Here is a 26,787-nt window from a genome sequence, read left to right as displayed (position 1 = left end):
TCCTGGCAAATCTCAACTTTTAAACGCTAAAGTTTAATATTCCTTAATGATTCACTTGAAAGTAGAAGTATGTGGGAGGAAGGGAGTGAGGGAAAGAAAGCCTATGGAATCTGACATTATCCACCAATAAGAAGTAAAGATAAGGATGCTCTCTGAAAATTTTTTAAACCTTTCTTTCCAAAGTCTAGGGTGCAATCCTGACTAAGTTTATCTTATCTTCTCATTAGTGCTCAAAAATTCAGTAAGGTCATATCACCTCAAATGAAATCCCATCTGGCTCTCTTAAGATTCCTGTCACCTCCACTTCACCAACCAATTAACAGCTCATAATTAAGTCCAGAGTAGAAATTTATTTTGCCATTGGCCATTGTGAAATGAAATTATCAGTAAAGAAAGAAAAAAAGTCATGTCACACTTTCCCACTTTCAGTCAGATAAAACGTGTAGCAGATATCTCGACAGTTAACACGGTTTCCATTACTACAAAATCTTACTTTTGAGCCAGCTTGTGATACAGGAAACAAAGACATCAGTTCATTCCAAGGTTCACATGGTTTTTTATTATACCTTTAAGAACATCACTTCAATGCATCTTTATTTATATCCTCACCCTAAGCTTTGCTGGCCTGATTCCCCTCTCAGGCCCTCTGATTTCCATAAATCTGTCTTTTGTTCTTGTTAACACAATTTCCTCCAGATGTAATAGGTATATTCTTGTTTCCGTTTATACCAAATAGTAATTTCCAGCCCACTTTTTGGTGACTTTGAAATATCACACCTACCACCTTTTGTCATTACTTTATTTTATATATTATGCCCTAGCCAATTGTGTGAAGATTCTAAGACCAGAATTTCTATCTTCCTCTAAATGTGTTCTTTCCTGTAAGTCCCCAGACACATCCTGCACCTCTATTCTTCTCTCTGAGTCATATTTATTATCATCCAAACCAATTATTTCCATCAATGCTTCTCCCTTCCCATCTGTACTAGTTTCCCAAGGCTGTGTAACAAAGTTCCACAAACTTGGTGACTTAAAATTACAAAAATGTATTATTTCACAGTTCTGAAAGCCAGAAGTACAAAATCAAGATATCAGCAAGCTTGTTTCCTTATGCAGGCTCTGAGGGACAATCTGTTCCGCGCCTCTCTCCTGGCTTCTGGTGTTTGCTGGTAATCCTTGGTGCTCCTTGGCATGTATTACCATTGAAAGTAATGGCAAAAAATGCAATTACTTTTGTATCAAACTAATAGATGCATCACCCCAATTTTTGCCTCCATCTTCATACAGTGCTCTCCCTGTGTGTCTCTGTTTTTACATGGCCTTCTTATAAAGACACAAGTTATTGGACTTACAGCTTCACTAACTCAGTATAATCTCTTCTTAACTAATTACATCTACGAAGACCCTATTTCCAAATAAAGTCACATTCACAGGTTCCAGGGTTAGGACTACAACATATTATCTTGGGGGACACAATTCCTCCTACAATACCATCCATATTTATTTCATATCCTTGAGTGTTTGGTCAGATAGACTTCAGGGGGAAAAGTGTATTCTTCATCTTCAGTGATGTAGCCAGCCCAAGAAGCCATCACCATCTCCTCCTTTGCTCAGGATGTCAAATCCTGTTGTTCAACCCCATCGGCGCAGCCAGCCCTTCTCCTCCCAGACCTGTATCTCCATTCCAAGATTAAAGTTCCTGTCAGAAAAATAAAAATAAAAACCCACGTGTGCTTTCAACTTCTCTAGCCTTCTGGATCCCTTTCCCTGATGGCGCTGCTTTTCCATATACTATTAGGAGGGCTGATAATAAAGTGCAACAGGCTCTTAGCTGCACCCAAATATACCTATCATGAAGGCAGCCATGTTTCATTTGGCCAGTTTGGGTGGCAAGAATGAAGACTCTTCATGGATGATCTATCTAATGCTGTCAGTGGTGTATTGAAGTCCTCCATTATTGTGTGGCTAAGTCTTTTTTTTTAGGTCTAGTAGTAATTGCTTTATAAATCCAGTTGCTCCAGTATTGGTGCATATATATTTAGGATGATTAAACATTGTTGAATTGGACCCTTTATGATTGTGAAATTTCCTTCTTTTTTTCATCTTTACTGTTATTGGTTTAAAGTCTGTTTTGTCTGATACAAGAATAGCAACCCCTGCTCTTTTCTGTTTTTTACTTCATAATACATCTCTCTCCACCCCTTGACTTTGAGCCTATGGCTGTCATTACATGTGAGCTGGGTCTCTTAAAGATAGCAGATGGTTGAGCCTTGGTTTTCATCCAATTTTTCACTCTATGTCTTTTAGGTGGAGCATTCAGGCTACTTACATTCAAAGTTAACGTTGATATGTGAAGTTTTGTTCCTGACATGGTGTTGTTAGCTAATTGCTGTGTAGTCTTGATTGTGTAGTTGCTTTATGAGGTCTGTGGGTAATGCACTTACATGTATTTTTGTGGTAGGAAGTATCATTTTTTTGTTTCTCTGTTTAGAACTCCCTTAAACGTCTCTTGTAAAGCCAGTCTCGTGGTGACAAATTCCCTTAGAGATTGCTTGTCTGGGAAAGACTATAATTTCTCTTTTGTTTATGAAGTTCAGTTTGGCAGAATATGAAATTATTGGTTGGAATTCTTTTTCTTTTAAAATGCTAAAAATAGGCCCCCAATTTCTTCTGGCTTATAAGGTGTCTGCTAAGAAGTCCACTGTTAGTCTGATGTAATTTCTTTTATAGGTAATATGGCCTTTTTCTGTAGTTGCCCTTAAGATTTTTTCTTTGGTGTTGACTTTGGAAAATCTGATGAGTACAAGCCTTTGGAATGGTCATCTTGTATCTTTCAGGAGTTCTCTGGATTTCCTGTATCTGCATGTCAACCCATCTAGTGAGATTGGAGACATTTTCCTTGATTATACCCTCGAATATGTTTTCCAAGATGCATACTTTCTCTTCTTTCTAAAAAGTGCCAATGAATCATAGGTTTGGTCACTTTGCATAATTCCATATTTCTCAGAGGTTTTATTCATTTTTCTAAATTCTTTTTTCTTTATTGTTGCCTGACTAGGTTGATTCAAAAGACCAGTCTTCAGGCTCTGAAATTCATTCCTCTGCTTTGTCTAGTCTGTTATCAAGGCTTCCAATTATATTTTAAATTTTCTGGAGTGAATTTTGCAAAGGAATGAAGACTCTTATCAGACAAAACTGTGTATAAATAAATTCTGGCTCTGCATTACCAGTTGTATGACCTTAAAGAAGATACCTGATCTCTTTTTGCCTCAAATTTTATATCTGTAAAATACATTTACTGATAGTACTAATCATTAAATTATGAAAATTTAAACTCGTTATATAAAATATATTGCTTGATGTCTTTATAGGCTGGATTGTGCCTCTCCACCAAATTCATATGTTGACAGCTTAGCCCCAGTACCTCAGAATGTGACTGTATTTGCAGACAGCCTTTAAAGAAGTGGCTAAGTTAAAACACGGCTGTCAGACTGGGCTCTAATCCAATCTGATTGGTGTCCTTATAAAAAGACTTGGACACACAGAAAGAAACCAGGGATGTGCTTACACAGAGGGCAGACCATATGAGGACACAATGAGACTCAAGTAGCCATCTGCAAGCCAAGAAGAGAAGCCTCAGGAAAAATCAAACCTGACAACACCTTCATTTTGGTTTTGTCACCTCCAGAGCTTTGAGCAAATGAATTTCTGTTGTTGAAACCACCTCCTCTGTGGTCTTTTGTTATGGCAGCACTAGCAAACTAATAAAAGTTCCAACACCTAATAAATGTTTGATCACAGTTAGCAATTGTTGTTATCATGGCGATGATGACTAAAGCTTCCTGTAAACCTGTGACATCCAGGAAGGCAGCAACTGCTCACATGTGTGTATTGAGTACTCAAAACATGGTTAGGCCAAACTGTGATGTACTTTATGCGTAAAATGAACATAGGATTTCAAAGATTTGCTACAAAAATATAAATATTTCCACTAATAACTTTTTTAGTATTGATTGCTGTTAAAATGATATTTTACATATATTGAGTTAAATCAAATATATGATTAAAGCAAACTCCACATGTTTCTTCTTCCTTTTTTAATGGGGCTAATAGTAAATTTAAAATTGCCTATGTGGCTGCAATCATATTTTAGAGCAGTGCTGCTCTAAAGCCTTCAATGGGAACTGACCACCACAGCTCCAAGCTTGCCTTCTAAGGCCAACAGCAGTGTTCTTTCCACTGCCAATTCCTAGAAAATCTCCTTCTAGTACCAAAGTGTAGTGAAAGAAGCAGAAGGTTTAGAGTCCAACACACCTGGAGTTGAAAGCCTACTTCACCCCTTACTTGGCCTGTGACCTGGAACTTCTCTGAACCTACTGGCTTCTCCCCTGCAAAATGGGAATAATCAACACTAGCTCAAAGGCAATACACATATAAAGTGCTTACCGTTGTCCCAAGCACACAGAAAGTACATGCTATAAACTGAATATTTGTGTCCCCAAAATCATATGTTGAAATTCTCACCCCAATCTGATGGTACTTGGAGGTGGGGCATTTGGGAGATGATTAAGTCATGAGGCAAGGCCTTTAAAAATGAGCTCACTGCCTTTATAAAAAGCCCTGGAGAGCTCCCTTGTCTCTTCTGTCACATGAGGTTACACAAAATGGTACCATCTGTGAACCAGGGAGTGGGCCTTTTCCAGACTCCAAATCTGCTGGTGCTTTAGCTTGGACTTCCCAGCCCCCACAGCTGTGAGAAATAAATTTCTGTTGTTTATTAGCCACCCAGACCATGGTGTTTTTGTTATAGAAGCCTAAATGGGCTAAGACAGTGAACAATAAACGTCGGCTTTTACTGTTAACTTCGTGAGACACGAAGGGTCTCTTCATCCTCTGAGGAGATGTGACAGTTAAAGGTTTCCAACGGGCCAGGCATGGTGGCTCACGCCTGTAATCCCAGCACTTTGGGAGTCCAAGGCGGGTGGATCACGAGGGCAGGAGATCGAGACTATCCTGGCTAACACGGTGAAACCCCGTCTCTACTGAAAATACAAAAAAAATTAGCCGGGCGTGGTGAAGGGCACCTGTAGTCCCAGCTACTCAGGAGGCTGAGGCAGGAGAATGGGGTGAACCCAGGAGGCAGAGCTTGCAGTGAGCTGAGATCGCGCCACTGCACTCCAGCCTGGGCAACAGAGTGAGACTCTGTCTCAAAAAAAAAAATAAAATAAAATAAGGTTTCCAATGGTGAGATTGAATGAAAGCCCCTGCTGAGGCTACCCTATCTTCAGAGAAGAGCATCCAAAAATTTAAAGAGTCACATTTTCCTCTGCTGCAAACAGAAATCTTAAGCTTATCTGAAATGTCCTCTGCCTCCTTCAGCTCATCTTGACCTTTCTCACCTCCATGCCTAGGCTCAGGTGGTTCTAGATTTCTGAGCTATACTTCCTTCTCCTTCTATCAAAATCCAAACATCTTTCAAGTCATGGGTAAACTATTACCTCATTCATGAAAGAATTATCTGCCATATCCCAGAGACTTGAATATAGAGTCTGAATCCCCTTCAGTTTGCTTTCTCTATGTTACTGGGCACAGAGCCTGACAGATAAAATCTTTGTGGAATAAAGCAAAGTGAACAAAAAGTTGCAGCCTGGACTAGAGAAGAGGGAATGCCAAGACATTATCTACTTAGGGAATAGCTTTACATTTGAAATTTTCACAAAATGCAAAATAGAAAACCCCTATGATTTAAATTTCAAATCCAGTTGTGCTCATGAGGATGGAATTCTAGAAACTCTTTGAAAAAGCATCCATCACTCAGGCACCATGAGTAAAAAATCCTCCTCCTCCAAGATCCCAGATCCTCAGACCTTCCTAAATGAGAAAGACAAGAATTGGTTCTAGGGAGGAATCACAACTGGAAATCCAAAGCTAAAATGACTTCAAATAGAAATTTGAATAAAAAAGAAAGAACCTCTAAGTATTGCCAGAAACAAGTTGCAAAAGACTAAAACTCAGCATGTACTGCCCACAAACACACACTGAGACAACCCAACCATTACACAGGTAGGCAAAGTACATCATGGATAAGAGCTAAACCACATAACCACATGGCCTGTATTCAGATCTTAGGGCCATTGTTTACCAACTGTGCAACTTTGTACAGGATACTTAACCTTTGTGGGCCTCAGTTTTTCCTTATCCAAAAATAGAGTTATTTAAGTTAACATTAATTAAATTATTACCATACGCTAGATACTGCCAAATTATTTCTACACAGCATGCAACAGGATTAAATGGGTTAATATATATGAATCTCTTGATTCAGAATCAGGCTGCTATGGTCTGAACGTTTTTGTCCCCTCAAATTTCATATGTTGAAATTTTAAACCCCTAAGGTTATGGTATTAAGTGGTGGGGCCTTTGGGAGGTAATTAGATCACAAGAACAGAGCCCTCATAAGTGGGGTTGGTGTCCGTGTCCTTATGAAAAAAAGAGACCCGAGAGAGACCCCTCACTCCTTCCACCATGTGGAGACACAGCAAGAAAGCACTATGAACCAGAGAGCAAGCCTTTACCAGACATCAAGTCTGCCAGCACCTTGACCTTGGACTTACCAGACTCCTGAACTGTAACAAATAGATTAATCTGCTTTACAAAGCTACCCAACTTGTAGTATTTTGTTATAACAGCTCAAATTCACAAAGAAGATTGGAATCAAGAATTGGGGGTGCTACTGTAACAAAGATCTAAAAATATGGAAGCAGATTTGAAATGGGATCATGGGTAGAGGCTAGAAAAGTTTTGAGGGGTAGGCTAAAACATAGCCTACACTGCCAGGTGGACTGTTAAGGGTGACCCTTGTGAGGGTCAGGATGAAAAGAAGAAAGCTGTATAAGAGCCTCAACCTTCTAAGGAAATACTTAAGTCGTCATGAACAGAATGTTTGTAGAAATATGGATGGTAAAGGCCATCCTGGTAAGGTTTCAGATAGAAATAAGGAACATGTCATTGGAAACTGGAAGAAAGGTTATCCTTGTTACAAAGTGGCATAGAACTTGGCTGAGTTGCTGTGTCTTAGTGTTTTGTGAAAGGTAGAATTTGCACACAAAGAATAGGATATTTGAGGAAATTTCTAAGCAAAGTGTTGAAGGTATGGCTTGGCTCCTCTTGAATATTTATAGTCAAATATAAGAAAAGAAAAATGATTTAAAGACAGAATTTTTAATCAAAAGGGAAACAGAATTCAAAGGTTAAGAAATTTCACAGCCTACCCATATTAAAAGTATCAGAAAATATATTCAGGAATAGGGTGTGGCCAAGCAACCTTTTGATAAGAAGATTAGTATGGATCATCCAGGACCTATTGTCTGAGACAAGGGAAAAGTAACCCCAAAAGCATTTCAAAGATCATCAAGGCTGCCTTTATCTTCTCAGGCCCAGAGTTCAGAGCCTGGAGGACAGAACAATTTTAAAGAAAGAGCCTCAGACACCTGTGGGCCCTCAGCGCTGGCTGCCTGGCACTATCTTAGGCTCTACTCCCTACTTTCCAGTGGCAATTCCTGGGTGGCAATTCTCAGCCACCCAGGTATGGCTCCAGTGAGGCCAGGTGTGTGATGACTGCCATGGTTACTACTTGAGACCATCATTACAGCACTTACTACTGTTACTGCTTGAGACTGTCATGACTTAACGAAGGAACGAACGTAGAAATGATAACAAAAAACAAAAGTAACTATTTTAAGGAAAGGCTAGCATGGGGAAGAGGAAGAGAGAAGAAGAGAAGAGGAAAAGGGCTCCCTGCTTCTAGAGAGCAAAGGCAGCTGCCCAAGCTTCCACAGCCCTTCTTATTTATTGGGTAGAATGAGCAGGAAGGAGGAGGTAATGACTGGTCAGCTAATTAATTGATCACAGGTTCATATTGTTACTAACAGGCTTCAATTATGCCTAATCATAAGAAACATTTGTGCCTGGGTCATGACTGCCTTCAGCAGTCCTTCTGGGTGGCAGATGCAGTTTGTCAGTTTGCCAAAATTCTGCATTTATGAGCAACAGTTTGCTGCTTACTCATATAGCCTCCAGTGGTATACTGAGTTGATCACGACCCTCACTCTTTCAGCCTCCAACAAGGTGTGGTGCAGGTCACTGTGGCTGTCCTTCTGGAAGGCACAAATGATAAATCTTGGCAGCATCCACAAGGTACCATATCTGCCAATAACAAAGTGCATGAGCCATGGGTGTATGGCCGCCTCTACCCAGATTTAGAAAGATGGAGCTGCTCAGAGCCTCAGGCTCATGACTCATGAGAGGTGCCATAGGGTACAGCCACCACAGGGAGCCCCGACTAGAGCAATGCTCAATAGAGCCATGGGATCAGGGTCACCATCCCAGTAAGACTAGAGGACAGAGCCTGGAGTCGAAGAAAATCATTCTCAAGCCTTGAGGTTTTAGACTAGCCCAGGACCTGTCACTCGTTTTTTCTTTTCCATTTCTCTCTTTTGGAATGGGAATGTCTTGCTGTGCCTGTTCCACCATTGCATTTTAGAAGCATATAACTTGTTTGGTTTCATAGTCTCACAGCTAGAAGAGAATCTGTCTCAGAATGAATCATATCTTGAGTCTCACCCACATCTGATATATAAATATCATATTTAGATGAGACATTGGACTTAGACTTTAAAGTCAGTGCTGGCACAGGTTAAGACTTTTGAAGCTATTGGAATGGAATAAATGTATTTTGCATGTAGGAAAGACATGAATTTTTGGGGAAGCCAGAATACAATGCTATGGACTGAATATTTATGTCTCCCCAGAATTCATAAGTTGAAATTCTAGCCTCCCAAGGTAATGATATTTAAAGGTGGAGCCTTTGGGAGGTGATTAGGTGATGGGTTTAAAGCCCTTATGAGTGGGGATTAGTGCCCTTATGAAAAAGGTCCCAGAGAGACCTCTCACTCCTTCTATCATGTGAGGGCATGGTGAGAAGGTGCCATCTATGAACCAGAGAACAGGCCCTCACCAGACACTGAATCTGCCAACACCTTGATCTTGGATTTCTCACCCTCCAGAACTGTGAGAAATGAATTTCTATTGTTTATAAGCCACCCAGTCTATAATATTTTGTTATAGCAGCCAGAATTAAGACACTGGCACACGGTAAATAAGTATAGCAATAAGTAGTAGTAATTGTGGTGGTGGTCGTAGTTGGCTTTGTTTTTAAGAAAGACACTATGGGGTGGGGGGAGCCAAGATGGCCGAATAGGAACAGCTCCGGTCTAGAGCTCCCAGCGTGAGCGACGCAGAAGACGGGTCATTTCTGCATTTCCATCTGAGGTACCAGGTTCATCTCACTAGGGAGTGCCAGACAGTGGGCGCAGGTCAGTGGGTGCGTGCACCGTGCGTGAGCCGAAGCAGGGCGAGGCATTGCCTCACTTGGGAAGCGCAAGGGGTCAGGGAGTTCCCTTTCCAAGTCAAAGAAAGGGGTGACAGACGCACCTGGAAAATCGGGTCACTCCCACCCAAATATTGTGCTTTTCGGACCGGCTTAAAAAACGGTGCACCACGAGATTATATCCCGCACCTGGCTCGGAAGGTCCTACACCCACGGAGTCTCACTGATTGCTAGCACAGCAGTCTGAGATCAAACTGCAAGGCGGCAGCGAGGCTGGCGGAGGGGTGCCCGCCATTGCCCAGGCTTGCTTAGGTAAACAAAGCAGCCTGGAAGCTCGAACTGGGTGGAGCCCACCACAGCTCAAGGAGGCCTGCCTGCCTCTGTAGGCTCCACCTCTGGGGGCAGGGCACAGACAAACAAAAAGACAGCAGTAACCTCTGCAGACTTAAATGTCCCTGTCTGACAGCTTTGAAGAGAGCAGTGGTTGTCCCAGCACACAGCTGGAGATCTGAGAATGGGCAGACTGCCTCCTCAAGTGGGTCCCTGACCCCTGACCCCCGAGCAGCCTAACTGGGAGGCACCCCCCCAGCAGGGGCAGACTGACACCTCACACAGCACGGTATTCCAACAGACCTGCAGCTGAGGGTCCTGTCTGTTAGAAGGAAAACTAACAAACAGAAAGGACATCCACACCAAAAACCCATCTGTACATCACCATCATCAAAGACCAAAAGTAGATAAAACCACAAAGATGGGGAAAAAACAACAGAAAAACTGGAAACTCTAAAACGCAGAGCGCCTCTCCTCCTCCAAAGGAACACAGTTCCTCACCAGCAACGGAACAAAGCTGGATGGAGAATGACTTCGACGAGCTGAGAGAAGAAGGCTTCAGACGATCAAATTACTCTGAGCTACGGGAGGACATTCAAACCAAAGGCAAAGAAGTTGAAAACTTTGAAAAAAATTTAGAAGAATGTATAACTAGAATAACCAATACAGAGAAGTGCTTAAAGGAGCTGATGGAGCTGAAAACCAAGGCTCGAGAACTATGTGAAGAATGCAGAAGCCTCAGGAGCCGATGCGATCAACTGGAAGAAAGGGTATCAGCGATGGAAGATGAAATGAATGAAATGAAGCCAGAAGGGAAGTTTAGAGAAAAAAGAATAAAAAGAAATGAGCAAAGCCTCCAAGAAATATGGGACTATGTGAAAAAACCAAATCTACATCTGATTGGTGTACCTGAAAGTGATGGGGAGAATGGAACCAAGTTGGAAAACACTCTGCAGGATATTATCCAGGAGAACTTCCCCAATCTAGCAACGGAGGCCAACATTCAGATTCAGGAAATACAGAGAATGCCACAAAGATACTCCTCGAGAAGAGCAACTCCAAGACACATAATTGTCAGATTCACCAAAGTGGAAATGAAGGAAAAAATGTTAAGGGCAGCCAGAGAGAAAGGTCGGGATACCCTCAAAGGGAAGCCCATCAGACTAACAGCGGATCTCTCAGCAGAAACTCTACAAGCCAGAAGAGAGTGGGAGCCAATATTCAACATTCTTAAAGAAAAGAATTTTCAACCCAGAATTTCATATCCAGCCAAACTAAGCTTCATAAGTGAAGGAGAAATAAAATACTTTACAGACAAGCAAATGCTGAGAGATTTTGTCACCACCAGGCCTGCCCTAAAAGAGCTCCTGAAGGAAGCACTAAACATGGAAAGGAACAACCGGTACCAGCCGCTGCAAAATCATGCCAAAATGTAAAGACCATCGAGACTAGGAAGAAACTGCATCAACTAACGAGCAAAATAACCAGCTAACATCATAATGACAGGATCAAATTCACACATAACTATGTTAACTTTAAATGTAAATGGACCAAATGCTCCAATTAAAAGACACAGACTGGCAAATTGGATAAAGAGTCAAGGCCCATCAGTGTGCTGTATTCAGGAAACCCATCTCACGTGCAGAGACACACATAGGCTCAAAATAAAAGGATGGAGGAAGATCTACCAAACAAATGGAAAACAAAAAAAGGCAGGGGTTGCAATCCTAGTCTCTGATAAAACAGACTTTAAACCAACAAAGATCAAAAGAGACAAAGAAGGCCATTACATAATGGTAAAGGGATCAATTCAACAAGAAGAGCTAACTATCCTAAATATATATGCACCCAATACAGGAGCACCCAGATTCATAAAGCAAGACCTGAGTGACCTACAAAGAGACTTAGACTCCCACACATTAATAATGGGAGACTTTAACACCCCACTGTCAACATTAGACAGATCAATGAGACAGAAAGTCAACAAGGATACCCAGGAATTGAACTCAGCTCGGCACCAAGCGGACCTAATAGACATTTACAGAACTCTCCACCCCAAATCAACAGAATATACATTTTTTTCAGCACCACACCACACCTATTCCAAAATTGACCACATACTTGGAAGTAAAACTCTCCTCAGCAAATGTAAAAGAACAGAAATTATAACAAACTATCTCTCAGACCACAGTGCAATCAAACTAGAACTCAGGATTAAGAATCTCACTCAAAACCGCTCAACTACATGGAAACTGAACAGCCTGCTCCTGAATGACTACTAGGTACATAATGAAATGAAGGCAGAAATAAAGATGTTCTTTGAAACCAACGAGAACAAAGACACAACATACCAGAATCTCTGGGACGCATTCAAAGCAGTGTGTAGAGGGAAATTTATAGCATTACATGCCCACAAGAGAAAGCAGGAAAGATCCAAAATTGACACCCTAACATCACAATTAAGAGAACTAGAAAAGCAAGAGCAAACACATTCAAAAGCTAGCAGAAGGCAAGAAATAACTAAGATCACAGCAGAACTGAAGGAAATAGAGAAACAAAAAACCCTTCAAAAAATTAATGAATCCAGGAGCTGGTTTTTTGAAAGGATCAACAAAATTGATAGACCACTAGCAAGACTAATAAAGAAAAAAAGAAGAATCAAATAGACGCAATAAAAAATGATAAAGGGGATATCACCACCAATCCCACAGAAATACAAACTACCATCAGAGAATACTACAAACACCTCTATGCAAATAAACTAGAAAATCTAGAGGAAATGGATAAATTCCTCGACACATACACACTCCCAAGACTAAACCAGGAAGAAGTTGAATCTCCGAATAGACCAATAACAGGATCTGAAATTGTGGCAATAATCAATAGCTTACCAACCAAGAAGAGTCCAGGACCAGATGGATTCACAGCCGAATTCTGCCAGAGGTACAAGGAGGAACTGGTACCATTCCTTCTGAAACTATTCCAAACAATAGAAAAAGAGGGAATCCTCCCTAACTCATTTTATGAGGCCAGCATCATTCTGATACCAAAGCTGGGCAGAGACACAACCAAAAAACAGAATTTTAGACCAATATCCTTGATGAACATTGATGCAAAAATCCTCAATAAAATACTGGCAAACCGAATCCAGCAGCACATCAAAAAGCTTATCCACCATGATCAAGTGGGCTTCATCCCTGGGATGCAAGGCTGGTTCAACATACGCAAATCAATAAATGTAATCCAGCATATAAACAGAACCAAAGACAAAAACCACATGATTATGTCAACAGATGCAGAAAAGGCCTTTGACAAAATTCAACAACCCTTCATGCTAAAAACTCTCAATAAATTAGGTATTGATGGGACATATTTCAAAATAATAAGAGCTATTTATGACAACCCCACAGCCAATATCATACTGAATGGGCAAAAACTGGAAGCATTCCCTTTGAAAACTGGCACAAGACAGGGATGCCCTCTCTCACCACTCCTATTCAACATAGTGTTGGAAGTTCTAGCCAGGGCAATTAGGCAGGAGAAGGAAATAAAGGGTATTCAATTAGGAAAAGAGGAAGTCAAATTGTCCCTGTTTGCAGACGACATGATTGTATATCTAGAATACCCCATTCTCTCAGCCCAAAATCTCCTTAAGCTGATAAGCAACTTCAGCAAAGTCTCAGGATACAAAATCAATGTACAAAAATCACAAGCATTCTTATACACCAACAACAGACAAACAGAGAGCCAAATCATGGGTGAACTCCCATTCACAATTGCTTCAAAGAGAATAAAATACCTAGGAATCCAACTTACAAGGGACGTGAAGGACCTCTTCAAGGAGAACTACAAACCACTGCTCAAGGAAATAAAAGAGGATACAAACAAATGGAAGAACACTCCATGCTCATGGGTGGGAAGATTCAATATTGTGACAATGGCCATACTGCCCAAGGTAATTTACAGATTCAATGCCATCCCCATCAAGCTATCAATGCCTTTCTTCATAGAATTGGAAAAAACTACTTTGAAGTTCATATGGAACCAAAAAAGAGCCCGCATCGCCAAGTCAATCCTAAGCCAAAAGAACAAAGCTGGAGGCATCACACTACCTGACTTCAAACTATACTACAAGGCTACAGTAACCAAAGCAGCATGGTCCTGGTACCAAAACAGAGATATAGATCAATGGAACAGAACAGAGCCCTCAGAAACAATGCTGCATGTCTACAACTATCTGATCTTTGACAAACCTGAGAAAAACAAGCAATGGGGAAAGGATTCCCTATTTAATAAATGGTGCTGGGAAAACTGGCTAGCCATATGTAGAAAGCTGAAACTGGATCCCTTCCTTACACCTTATACAAAAATCAATTCAAGATGGATTAAAGACTTAAACGTTAGACCTAAAACCATAAAAACCCTAGAAGAAAACCTAGGCATTACCATTCAGGATATAGGCACGGGCAAGGACTTCATGTCTAAAACACCAAAAGCAATGGCAACAAAAGACAAAATTGACAAATGGGATCTAATTAAACTAAAGAGCTTCTGCACAGCAAAAGAAACTACCATCAGAGTGAACAGGCAACCTACAAAATGGGAGAAAATTTTCGCAACCTACTCATCTGACAAAGGGCTAATATCCAGAATCTACAATGAACTCAAACAAATTTACAAGAAAAAAACAAACAACCCCATCAAAAAGTGGGCAAAGGACATGAACAGACACTTCTCAAAAGAAGACATTTATGCAGCCAAAAAACACATGAAAAAATGCTCACCATCACTGGCCATCAGAGAAATGCAAATCAAAACCACAATGAGATACCATCTCACACCAGTTAGAATGGCAATCATTAAAAAGTCAGGAAACAACAGGTGCTGGAGAGGATGTGGAGAAATAGGAACACTTTTACACTGTTGGTGGGACTGTAAACTAGTTCAACCATTGTGGAAGTCAGTGTGGCGATTCCTCAGGGATCTAGAACTAGAAATACCATTTGACCCAGCCATCCCATTACTGGGTATATACCCAAAGGACTATAAATCATGCTGCTATAAAGACACATGCACACGTATGTTTATTGCAGCACTATTCCCAATAGCAAAGACTTGGAACCAACCCAAATGTCCAACAATGATAGACTGGATTAAGAAAATGTGGCACATATACACCATGGAATACTATGCAGCCATAAAAAATGATGAGTTCATGTCCTTTGTAGGGACATGGATGAAATTGGAAATCATCATTCTCAGTAAACTATCGCAAGAACAAAAAACCAAACACCGCATATTCTCACTCATAGGTGGGAATTGAACAATGAGATCACATGGACACAGGAAGGGGAATATCGCACTCTGGGGACTGCTGTGGGGTGGGGGAAGGGGGGAGGGATAGCATCAGGAGATATACCTAATGCTAGATGACGAGTTAGTGGGTGCAGCACACCAGCATGGCACATGTATACATATGTAACTAACCTGCACAATGTGCACATGTACACTAAAACTTAAAGTATAATAATAATAATAATAATAAAAAGAAAGACACTGTCTTTATAGGCTATGGTCAGGTGAATGAACAGTTCCTTTGTTTATGAAAAAGGTCAAGCACTAGCCGTATGGCTTTGGCTAAACTTATGAAGCATCTCAGCCTTTGTTTCTCTGATCTCCCAAACATTCAACATGCATAGCAATCAGTTTTACAAGGTTGTTGGGAGACCCAGGTGGGATATTGGAGGTGAAAAGCTGTGGAACTTATCCTTTGTTGATGTTACTCTTGCTTCTGCCTCCACCACTGGGTCATTTTCTGCCCCATTCCAACAGTAAATGGCATAACTTAATGTTTAAAAGACAAACTCCCAGCTTCCCCATGGGTGAATACATGGTAGTGAGTCATTACTCCATGTCATGTTATCCCAGAGTCTGAACCATGTAGTCTTCAAATTCAGGGAACATCAACAAGCCACATCCTAGAAAGGTCAGCAGGGAAGTAAATGGACCAAATGCATATAGCCAACCTGTCTGCACCTCCAGTCACTCTCACACCATTCTGGCTGCTAGAAGGGCATCCAGTTAGAAGGTAGCTGCAATGACAATGAGCAATATGGTGGTTTTCACCGAACAATCGTGGTGCAGGGGTGGGGTGAGTGGAAAGAGGAACATGGATCTTAGAGATACATGAGAAATGAACACTTCCAGCCCTGCTTATCTGTCACCTCCCACGGAAGTCTTTCTTGGCCACACTGTCAAAAATGCCAACTGCTCCCCATTGCTTTCCAGCTCTTTATAAAATGTAATAATAACTTTATTATTTTTTGAAAGAATAGGATGTTGATAAGGATTAAATGCGTAATACAGGTAAAGGTTTAAAGTAGTGTGTGGCTTATAGTATTTAATAAATGTTAGCTTTTATGATTATTATTACCATTAGTATTTTTATCTAATTACTATTTCATTCTAGCATGTATGATATTCTAAAAGTTTTATTTTGGTTATCTATTTATTCACATAATTGTTATCTGACTTCCCCACTACTAACCTCTATATGGAGGTGTCTATGTTACATCCCTACTAAGTACTTAACAAATAGCAGTTGGTTGGATGAATGATTTAATGAGTGAATGAATAGGCAACTATCACACTCAGCAGACTCATTTTGTCCCATATCCCAAAAACCTATTTGTAAGAAACACTTTCTTATCTGAATTTTAGGCATGAAGAAATAATGACACTGAAAACATCGAGTGACTTATTCATACAGGATGAGGATGAGCAGGAGATGAACCCTTATCAAATTCTGGCTCTACACCAAGCACTGTGAGAGACCCATTGATTTATTCAGGCTTCTGGTCATTCATTCCACAAAAACATATGAAGTTTCCACTCTGGGCCATGCATTTGGCCCCTAGTCCCATCTGAAAAGAGGAGCTTTAATCCTGGATTACATCTCACTTTTGTAATCTCAATAGGAAAGCAGGTCTCAGAGCAGACCTCACGGTGAGGAGGAGGCAGGGGCATCCCCTCCCCAGAAGCACAGGCCCTGAAGCGTCGTTGGGTCCTTTCTCCCTTTGACATCTGATTTCCTCATAGATGACTGTCATAGCCATAATTCAATTGTCCCAGGACCAGCACATGTGGGTCCAGTTTTGTCAGCCTGCAAGGACATTGTGCAGCTTTGTTTGTTCCAGTGTGGGGGAGGGAGGTGTTGATAAGCATCATCATAATCAGGATCTGCTGTCCATGACTTACCATTCATTTCCTAATCAGTCATCACATTTTGTTCAAGCTTAATGCTGACCTATTGAATTTAACGCCACATTCTGCAGCAAAAAGCCACTGCTGTGTTTACTGGGGGAAATTAGCCAGCTCTTACCCTTGTTGCTGTAGCACGCACAGGAAACTTAGATTTTCAGGATATTCCCCCACCCCCGTGTTATCTAGGAGTTCTCATTTTGTTCAAAGAATGTCCCCTCTGTCTTCCCTCTTTCCCTCCATGGTGCCAAGGCAACCTGAATTACATTAAAGCCCAGGCGGCTCGATATTTAGGCTGCTTTCCTCCTCTCTCCCTTACCCCATTCCCATCAACACACATGCACACATACACCTGTGTGCACACACCCATGCACACACACAAATGGGATGTGAGCCAACAGAACACTGTGTGGCCTTGAACCAGTCACATCTTTCTAAGCTTCCATTTCATCAGCTGTAAAATGAGGAGGGCAGACTCAGTTATCCCTTTCTTTTCTAATATTGTATGATTCTAATCTTCCCATCATTCTCAAATGATGGAATTAGAATTATAAAATGTCTGAAATGGAAGACATGCTGAAAACTAATCCACTATAATATCCCCATATTTCAATTCTTCCTTATTTTTTGAGACAGTGTCTCACTCTGTCTCCCAGGCTGGAGTGCAGTGACACAACCTTGGCTCACTGAAGCCTCAACCTCCTGGGCTCAAATGCTCTTCCCATCTCAGCCTCCCAAGTACCTGGGACTACATGTGCTCACCACTACACTAGGCTAATTTTGTTCATTTTTTTTGTACAGAGAAGGTCTCACTTTGTTGCCCAGGCTGGTCTCGAACTTCTGGGCTCAAGTGATTCACCCACGTCGGCCTCCCAAAGGGCTGGGCCTACAGGTGTGAACTGCTGCACCCAGCCCATATATTTGAATTATTTTAGTGACACTTTCATCTTTTTTTCACATCTCCACATTACTATCATTCACTTAACTGGTTTTTCTTCAAATTAACTTTTTTTTTTTTGAGACAGAGTCTCGCTCTGCTGCCCAGGCTGGAGTGCAGTGGCATGATCTCGGCTCACTGCAAGCTCTGCCTCCTAGGTTCACGCCATTCTCCCGCCTCAGCCTCCCAAGTATATGGGACTACAAGTGCTCGCCACCACGCCTGGCTAATTTTTTCTATTTTTAGTAGAGACGGGGTTTCACCGTGTTAGCCAGGATGGTCTCGATCTCCTGACCTCGTGATCTGCCCACCTCGGCCTCCCAAAGTGCTGGGTAAATTAACCTTTTTACTTAAATACATATATTTAAAAGGCATCCCTTATCACTATCACAAATAGAAAACCATAATCATTTGCTATACATGTAATCATAATTAAAGGAAAATAAAGCAATCTAAGAAAATTTTGGCTGGGCCACATTGCCTGCCCAAGGACCCCAGGCTGCTGCTTGTCCCTTTCTGTGGAAATGGCAGCATAGTATATGTTTAAAGGCACTAAGGTCATGTTGGCATCAAAGGAGACTCTTTTTGCCCTAATCAGAATAGAAAAGAGCCACATTCTCTCCTAAGGGATGTCCATTTTATCTAATACAGAGGCTAGGTGCTACCCCAGGTCTCTCTCAAGAACTTCACTTTGGATAAAATGGTCTCACCACTGTTCCTTAGGTTAACGTTGTAATTAGTTCATCTAATGCTCCAAATTGCCAATATCTGCATCTTCTTCACCATGACCTTCACCTGCTACCATTGCCAGGCAGCTCCTGTGAGAAAACAGATACGCTCAGAAACACACACACACACAAGCACATGCTCCAAAACAATTTTTTAAACAACACAATGTTTCCCTGGCACTTCCCCAAGTCCACAGCTCTAGGAATCGCTGACCTCGGGCAGGTCTACGTCACTACTTTTTCTAAAGAAATCGCTGCCCATGTACAACAAAGAGCAACTTCCATTGAGCATTTGGGGAGCTCTTGAAGCGACTTCCTTTTTTCCTTTTCTCTCTTTATAGACGCGATGTGGAGTAGGGAGCAGGTGGCACACCCTTGTGGGAAAACAGGTACAGAGACTGGAGGGGGGGTGCGGACAGGGACAAAAGAGAGAGAGACACTACCTTCTGCTTATTTTGTGTGGTATAGGAAGAAAATATTTAAACGTTTCTACTTTAGATACAGTCTGGCTTCCAATTCCAGTTCTATCATTTTCTAGCAACATAAATTTGGGCAAGTTGCTCAGCCCCTCTGAGCTTTAATCTCCTCCATAGCAAAATGGCTCTAGTGACACACCCTTCCTTGCGTTGTGAGTGTGTAAGGCAGGTATGGTACCAGGCACGGAGATAAACATTCATCTAACAGTCCCTTCCTCTTTTACCTTTTGTTTGTTTGTTTGTTTTTACTTTGGCACCATTTATGAAGGTCCAAAATTAATCCCCTTTTTATTTGTTTGGTTGTTTGTTTGTTTTGCCTTCTAAATCCTGAGTCTCATCTACAAAGTGGAAAAAAAAAAAAAAGCCTGTGAATTTCCATAATGTAAGTTTCGTTTTCTATGACTCGATTATGGCAAGTGATGTATAAAGGCTGAGTGGAGTGACAAGGAGGGGCACAGAGAAGAGGGAAGACAAAGTTTACACCAGCAAATCCAACAATCGGCCCCTTTTGAAAAATCATTAGCAGCCTGCTGGAAGCTCCAAGTCTCCCAGATTTGGGATATGAGAGAGTAACAACATGAATCTAGAAAATGTGGTGCCTTTCGTGCATAGATTTGAATTAGAGAATTCTTGGTCAGTTTTGCATATGAAGTTGGGGAGAAGGCGTGGGCGGCGCAAAGAAAAACAGAGAAACACCTCCCCCTGCTGCCTGGATGGCGAATAGCAGCAAAGATGTAAAAAAAAAAAATTCCATGGTCATATAAAAACCCTCAGCCTATTCCGAGGGTTTGCAAAGGATTCACTATGTGCAGGCAGCTGAATTTTATGGAATGCATTTTCCTATCCTAAGTTACCTTCAAAGGTCATAAAAAATGATCTTAGGACATTATTACAATGATGATGCTTTCCACTGGGCATGTTGTTATTTGTTTCTTTAACCGGAACTATATTAGCGTAACTTTTAAATTAAAACGATATAAAAGTTACAATCGAAAAGTCTTGTTTCTGACTGCCTTACGTATACCTAGCTACTTTTATTAGCTTTTCATATAAATATAAGTAAATGTGACTAATGTAGTCTTCTTTTTTTCCTTCTTACACAATAATTAGCTATTTGACACTCTTCCGGATATTGTTTTTGTCACTTAACAACATAACTTGGTGATCCTCCCAGAGCAGAAAAGCTCTCCCAGATATGTTTCAGGGCAGCGTAACCTTCTTTGTTCTTCCTTCACTGAGCATGTTACATGTGGAAAGAACACATCCCCACTTGGGGAAACCAGATAAATTGTTTAAATTATTGCAAATGTGAATGATTTTAATGTAGAAATAACCTTTTTCGGTCCACATTAATCACAAATACTGTTCACAACCCTTCGTAATAAACTTGTCTCCTGCTTTTTTTTTTTTTTTTTTCTGGTATTCCTTGCGATTAGAATCTCTCGCCTTGGTATCCGCTGTGTTCAAGAGCAGAACAGAGCTTTGAACTTTACAGGCTAGTGCTCGGAATTAAAAGTGCTTAATGCCACCAAGATTTCTATTAAAAAACCCAGGGTAAAGGAAAAAGCCTTTTGCTTCAGCTGAAATGTTCTTGTAAAGGGCAAAATGGAAAATACAAACACCACTGCCGTTTGCTGGTTGGATACCACAGCCATCGGCACCTCCTGGAAATGGCAAGCCCATGAGTTCCTGATGGAAGCCAGGTTAGTCTTATTGCATTTGAGAGAGTTAGAAAAGTGTCTTTCAGTGTGGACAGAGAGCCAGCAAGATTGTGAAGGTCAAAGAAAAATCCAATTATCCATAGCAAACACTGACCATACAATTAAATTACACCAGTCAGGAAAGCATCTGATCTTCTGCAACGGACTTCTTCCAGCAAATTTACCCTTGAATCAGTCTGGGCCATTCATTGGCAGCCAGCTGATCAGTTTCCTTCTGCTGCCCTGCATCCTGCAACATGTCTGTAGCAGATGTATCACTGCCCACCTACATCCCCTTGGCCCACCCCAGAGGTCACCTGCAGCTGCAGTGGTCAACTCCCAAGCACGCAGACATCTCAGCATCAAGAACCTGCTTCTCTCTGCCCAAGGGCTTTTTCTGGCCACAGAAGTATCCCCTGCACAGTCCAGATATGCAGCCTGGACAGAAGTTCCAGGGAGCTACCATTCCCAAGAGCAAGCCTCAAGCAATGACTGGGAGATAAACACCCAGCTCCCTTGCTTGCCCCTTGCCTTGCTGGGGCAATGCCAAAGTGTGTGGTGCCCATACTCTCAGAGGGACACTAGTGCGACTGAGCCCCAGGTGGGACCTACTCATTAACATACTGTTTATTGGCTTTTCTCTCTTCCCTACTGTCTCATCATTTTTCTGGGATTGACTCCTGTGAGAGCCTTGATCCAGTCAAGAGACAGAAACTACACAGTAAGTTCAACAGGACAAGTGTAACACAGAGGCATTAACTACAATGAAGAGTATAGATATAAGGAAACTCTACAAAGCACCCTAGAGCTAAGAGGGAGAACTTAGGAAAAGACGAACTTGAGAGGGATTCAGACCTCTTGGGAAACGGTGAGGTTCAGCCCACGAGACAGCAGAGAAGTTAGCTGCTTTGGCTAGGCTGGAGCCGGCCTGGAATTGCTGGGAACCTCCAGGTGCAGCCAGCCTCCGTTGTGCACGCAGGGGGCGCCAATCAGCAACTGATGGTGAGGGATGGAGCCCGGGAGCTGGCGGGGGCTGCAGGAGGCTGCAGAAGGAGCGGAGCGGCCACTCAACGCCTGACCCTGCCAGCTAAGTGCAGCTGCACACAGGCCGAGCAGAAGCTTGCAAAGGGAGGCTGAGTCCCGGACCCAAGTGTAGCAAGCAGGGAAAGGGAGGGTAGGGCACCGGTAAGGGCAGGAGCCCTTCGGAGCGCTCATTCTGTGCTGGGGAACTCTGCTTTCCATGTCAAGAAGGCTGCACAAAAATTATCACCAAGCCGGGGCTGCAAAGTCACAGAAGGACCAGTTCCACCCGCTGTCCTCGTCCACCCACACTACTGAGCCGCGGTCCCCGCACAACCGGCGGAAACCCTCCTCCAGCTGCGGCGTCCTCCAGCGCCCTCTACTGAGGAAGCCTAGCATCGCGCGCACTTAAAGGAGACGGGCTCAAAGGCACGCCTTTGTTAGTCCCAGAGCATAAATTAATAAAGGGGTCCATTCAGAGCTGAGAGGCACAAAAAAAGTTTTTTAAAAAGATAAATACACCTCCAAAGTCCCACTTGCACTCAAACCCTTGTCTCAGGATCTGCTTTTGAAAGAACCCAAATCACGACAATGTCAGACAGAGATGTGATTTTTGTTGACAAAAAGAGGCAGACTCTAAAATATTTAAAGAGATTTATTCTGAGCCAAATATGAGTCACCAATGGCCCATGACATAACCTTCAGGAGATCCTGAGAACATGACCCCAAGGTGATTGGAGCGTCACCTAGATTTATACATTTTAGGGAGACATGAGACTTCAATTAAATACATTTAAGACATACATTGTTTCAGTCCAGAAAAGGGAAAGTGGGGAGGTCTGCTTCCAGTTGTAGGTAGATTTAAAATTTGTCTGATTTGTCAATTGGTTGAAAGAGTTACTATCTCTAGAAAGAAATGTCTCGGTTACAATAAGAAGTTGTGGAAACCAAGGTTTTATCACGCAGATGAAGCCTCCAGGTAGCAGGCTTCAGAGAGAATAGAATGTAAATGTTTCTTATCAGACTTAAGGTCTGTGTTGATGTTAAATGCTGGTCACGTTTCCTGAATTCCTAAAGAGAGTAGGGTATAACGAGACATGTCTGACACCCCTTCCCGTCATGGCCTGAACCAGTTTTTCAGGTTAACTTTGGAGTGCCCTGGCCAAGAAGGGGTCCATTCAGATGCTTGGAGGGGCTCTAGAATTTTATTTTTTGTTAATATTTTAATCTTGGCTCTGTATGACCTCAAGAAAGGGTTTTATCAGCTTAGAGTCTCCACTTTCTCATCTGCAAGATGGAGGTGATAATAAACAGTCCACCTCACAGGGACTATTCTTGAGAGAATGAAACAAAATAGACCACCTGCTGTGCACTTGGTATAAAATAAGTGCTCAAAATAAGTGCTCAATATCACCTCCCTTCCTCCTTTTCAAACCAAATCAAAGCCCCAAAGTTTCTTCTTCCTTTCTTTAAGTAAGAGTCAAGGTACGAGAATGCTCTGAGCTACTCTGCTCAAGACATTTTTCCCTTAAATTTGGCCCAGGACATCTTGGAGGAAAATGGAGAGATTAGAAGGAGGCCTTGACCTGAAAAGGAATGATTTGAAGTATTGGAAACAAATGATAAACAAGTATTTCTCTACAGAGAAAAAAGTTCCAGTATAGAAGTTCTGTAGGATTTGACAATTTCTGTTGGCACTTAAATGAATGAGCTTTAAAGGGAGGAATAGCAGCAGTGTGATAATTGCTACCATTAATTAAGAGTTCACTATGTGCCAAGAATTCAAAGTCATAACCTCTCTTAGTCCTCATAACAATTCTTTAAGGTAAATGCTATTTTTAATCTCATTTATGCAAATGATGAAACAGAGGCTCGAAAAGATGAAGCCGTTTTCCCAAGGTCAGAGCCAGGATTTGATCCCAAGCCTACTTGACTCTAATCCTTGGCTTCAATTGCTATGGTGGATACAACTGGGATTTAGCCTAAGAAGTCAGAGGTCTGTGGTCCTGGTCCAGGCTTTATGTTTAAATCCCTATGTTTTCCAGAGAGTAATTCTTCCCTCCCCAAAGGGATGATTCCTTCATCTGTAAAATGAGAGAGCTGAGTTAGAATCAGGGTTTTTGTAGGGGTGGCACCACACCCAAGGATATTTTGGAAAAGTGTGGGGATAGTTGGTGCTATGATGAGAGGGTACTCAATGGTATTTCATGGTTGAGGACCAAGGTGAGTAAAAGCCCTACATATCCCAGAAAATATCTGTGTAGTTGAAAAAGTTATGTGAATGTAGAACCTTGCTCCATTTTACATCTAAAAACAAAACATTCTTATACCATTTTAATATCCAATGAATTTTCCAGTCAATTGAAGAAAGATTGTACTTTATTTTATGATAAATTTTACCAGGAGTTGGTCACTATTTGGTAAATCATATCACCAACAACAGTGCAAAGCATGATATGCATTAGCAGAACATCGCCTCTCACTTTGCATTTGTACTGATTATCGATATAGTCACAAATGTCTGTGTATTTCATGAGGCCTTTGAGTGTAGTATTCCCCAGTTATTTGTATATTGAAACACTCATTACCTTATTATAAATTATTTTCTTTAGAGTTTTCTTTTGTAGAATGGTTAGGATACTATATTGATTAAAAATAAAATACATGCGTAAACAGGTTGTATTATCTGTGAACTTCACTTCAAGATATTTAAGGAGCTATTACAAGATACTTGTTTCAAAAGAGGAATTCTGGGTGCAAGGAGGAATTCTAGGTGCAAGGAGAGAGGTTCTAACTTCTCTATTCACTGAAACAAAAGTCCTAATACAAAGCCAAGAATCAGGATGCCCAAGATACAGATACATTAATTTAATCAAGAATGACTTATTAGCACTGACTTTGAGCCAGGTACTGCTGTGGATTCTGGGGACACAGCAGAGAATAAGAGGACCTGAGTCTCTGACCTTGTGAAGCATTCCCTGTAAAAAGCAAATGTCTATGTCTTAGTCTCTTGCTTGTGTTATAACAAAATACCATAGATTTGTTCATTTATAACAACAGAAATGTTGTGCTCGTAGCTTTGGAGGCTGAGAGGTCCAAGATAAAGCACCAGCAGATTTGGTGTCTGGTGAGGGCCCGTTCCTTATAGATGGCACCTTCTGTGTGTCCTCACACAGTCAAATAGGCAAAAGGACTCCCTCAAATCTCTTTACTAAGGGCATTAATCCCATCTGTGAGGGCTCCACCCTTATCTTATAATCTTACCACCTTAAAAAGGCCCCACCTCTTAATACTATCACACTGATGATTAAGTTTCAGTATATGAATTTCATTAGGACACCAACATTTAGACCATAGCAGCTCATATCTACTAAAGTTAAATATTCACCTAAACTATGGCAGTTTCACTACTAGGTATATGCTAAAGAGAAATAAGGTCACATGCCCACCCAAAGACATTACAAGCAAGTTCATAGAAGCTTCGTTCATAATAACCAAAAACTGCACAACCCAAATGTCACTCAAGAGGAGAATGGATAAATAAATCATGGTGTATTCATAAAATGGAGTACTACAAAGTAATTTTTAAAAACAACTACTAACATGACAACATGGATGAATCTCATAGACATTATGTTGAAGAAAGAAACCAGACACAAAAGTGAAAATACTATGTAATTCCACTTGTATGAAATTGAAGAAAAGTCCAAATTAATTGATGGTGGTAAGTATCAGAATAGTAGCACACCTCCTGGAGACATTTTTGACCAGGAAGGTACCCAAGAGAAGCTTCTGGAAAGGTAAGAAAGTTCTATGTCATGGTATGAGTGATGGTTACACAAGTATATACAACTAATTAAAAGTTCATCAAGCTAGACTGGGCATAGTGGCTCACACCTGTAATCCCAGCACTTTGGGAGGCCGAGGTAGGTAGATCATCTGAGGTCAGGAGTTCAAGACCAGCATGGCCAACATAGTGAAACTCCATCTCTACTAAAAGTACAAAAAATTAGCTGTGTGTGGTGGTGCACGCCTGTAGTCTCAACTACTCGGGAAGCGGAGGCAGGGGAATTGCTTGAACCCAGGAGGCAGAGGTTGCAGTGAGCCAAGATCATGCCATTGCACTCCAGCCTGGGCAATAAGAGCAAAACTCCATCTCAAAGAAAAAGAAAGAGTTCATCAAGCTGAGCACTTAAGATTAGTGCACTTGGACACACCTTAAAGTACCAACATTTTACCTGTTTGTTTTTTTTAAGACTCCATTTGAACACCCGAGTTTAAATAGTCATAAACAAAAGGCTTCTGGAATCAGGCATCTGGGTCCAAATCTCAGATTCTTCTTACCACTTCTTACTTTGTAAGATCTTGAGAAAATGACTTACCTTGTCTATGATTCCATTTTCTTTCATACAGCATGAGAATAATGGGAAGCAGATCACTATGCACTGGTTGCCAACTTGTCTGGGTGCAGTGAGACAGAACACATTCACACACAGGTTAAATGAAGCCGATTTATTACTTATAGATAGGAAGCAAGGATAACAGAAGCCTGGGATTCATTGTAAGTGGGCCCCCAAGGCTCAGAAATGCTTCCGAAAGCAGATGATGCTTCGTCTGCCTGTGCTCTAGTTGCACCGCAGCTAACGAACCAGAGAAAGCAGCCCACCCTGGGTTGTATTCCCTATGATCACATGACATGCTGGGCTAAAGCACTGAAGGACACCCTGTTTCTTTCTCTTTTTTTATATATTTTTAAGTTCTGGGATACATGTGCAGAACATGCAGGTTTGTAACATAGGTATACACGTGCCATGGTGGTTTGCTGTACCAATCAACCCATCATTTACATTAGGTATTTCTCCTAATGCTATCCCTCCCCTAGCCCCCCACCCCCGACAGGCCCCGGTGTGTGATGTTCTCCTCCCTGTGTCCATGTTCTCATTGTTCA

General features: G+C 41.5%; 1 long non-coding RNA gene across 1 annotated transcript in view; it reads right to left on the bottom strand.

Moving 5' to 3' along the window:
• Window positions 1-22,155, bottom strand: part of LOC109026441 (uncharacterized) — a 176,524-nt gene extending 154,369 nt beyond the window's left edge. Inside the window, exons 1-2 of the long non-coding RNA XR_002005477.2 lie at window positions 22,003-22,155; window positions 18,626-18,733 (exon numbers count right to left, since the gene is read on the bottom strand). This is a non-coding gene — a long non-coding RNA (uncharacterized lncRNA). The remainder of the gene's footprint in view (window positions 1-18,625; window positions 18,734-22,002) is intronic.
• Between the last annotated feature and the right edge of the window lie 4,632 nt (window positions 22,156-26,787).

The sequence above is a fragment of the Gorilla gorilla genome, chromosome 3 (assembly GCF_029281585.2).
Source record: "Gorilla gorilla gorilla isolate KB3781 chromosome 3, NHGRI_mGorGor1-v2.1_pri, whole genome shotgun sequence".
Classification (NCBI taxonomy): Eukaryota; Metazoa; Chordata; class Mammalia; order Primates; family Hominidae; genus Gorilla; species Gorilla gorilla.
Note: the sequence above shows the minus strand (reverse complement) of the source record. Positions and strands in the feature narration are given on the sequence as shown.